This window comes from Arachis ipaensis, chromosome B10 (assembly GCF_000816755.2).
Source record: "Arachis ipaensis cultivar K30076 chromosome B10, Araip1.1, whole genome shotgun sequence".
NCBI lineage: Eukaryota > Viridiplantae > Streptophyta > Magnoliopsida > Fabales > Fabaceae > Arachis > Arachis ipaensis.
Window position 1 is genome coordinate 94,857,401 of NC_029794.2, and position 1,587 is coordinate 94,858,987.

A 1,587-nucleotide genomic window follows, 5' to 3' on the forward strand; every position below is an offset into this window, starting at 1 on the left:
AGACTAACCTCATAAAGAATGAGATGGTGGAGGGTGCCAGCTGTCGAGATTTGGGGAACCATGAAGCTAATTAGTTGGAACTGTCCAGATTTGGGGAGATCCCTACAGTCCATATCTTTAAAGAGATTACTAAATCTCACTTTCCCGGGCTTGGTTTCATATGCAAAACTAAAAATCAAGCTCGAAACGTAGAAAGAAAATTGAAGGCAGCAGGTTTTCGTAAGTGTATCATTGTGGAAAGAAGAGATTTCAATGCAGATTTTACAGTACTCTAATTACTTCATTGCAGCGAAAATTTCAGATTCAATGTTGAATGCGGACTGGGGTCTGAACGGAGTACATTTAAGCATAAACGATCAAATCCGATTAGAACAGTTTGAGAATCTTAATGTGGTGATTCAGCAATTTCAAGGAGATGTCACTATCATGGGCGATTTTAATGCAAATTCATCTCAAAATGAGAAATCAGGAGGGATAACTAAAGACCATTCGATAATTGTTAATTGATGCTTTTAATTCCTTTATTAATATTCATGCTTTTGCTGATTTGGAAATGGTAGGTCTTGGTCTAACAGACGTCAAGGGAAAGAATTAATTAATACAGGAGAGACTAGACCGTGTACTGGGAGGTTCTAATTGGGTGACTAATTATCCACAAGCAACTGTCCTTCGTTTATTAGAAACAGACATAGATCATGCTCTGTTGTTACTAGATACCAACCCAGCTGCCACTGCACAATAGAAGAAACTGTTCAAGTTCCGGGAAAGATGGTGCTCTAATTCAGAAATCAGACAAATTATCAGTGAAGTCTGGAAGGAGAAGTTGAAGGTTCGGTTATGTATGTTTTGGCTCAGAAAATTAAGAAATACCGTCATAGATTGGTGCAATGTCAACAACAGAGCAAATCAAATTCCAAAAAATAGATTGAACAGCTTCATATTCAGCTGGAAGCCTCACGGGCAGCGAAGATACTTGGGAGACCAGAATTATATGAGTTAGAAAGACAATTGGAGATTGCTTACTATGATGAGAAATTCTACTGAAAAGCTAAATCTAAGATTAAATGGCTGCAGGCGGGCGATCAAAACACACAGTTCTTTCACCAGAAATTCAAAATTTGAGCCAAAAGGAACAAGATGTGGAAGCTTGAACGAGTGAATGGCGAAGTGGCGATAACTAATGCTGGCATACCAGAAGTGGCAAAGGGTTACTTCAGGGTATCTTCTCCTACACCGGTACAACAAGGAAAAATAGTATTTATAACAAAAGAATTTTTTACAAAAAATTCAGATTTTAAAACAAAGGAAATTTATAACAAAAAAGGACTATTACAGTGTGTCTGCCTACAAAAAATTTTTGTAACAAAAAAATGAATCTGGGCGAAGTGGATGCTGGCATACCAGAAGTGGCAAAGGGTTACTTCAGGGTATCTTCTCCTACACCGGTACAACAAGGAAAAATAGTATTTATAGTATTTATATTTTTTACAAAAAATTCAGATTTTAAAACAAAGGAAATTTATAACAAAAAAGGACTATTACAGTGTGTCTGCCTACAAAAAATTTTTGTAACAAAAAAATGAATCT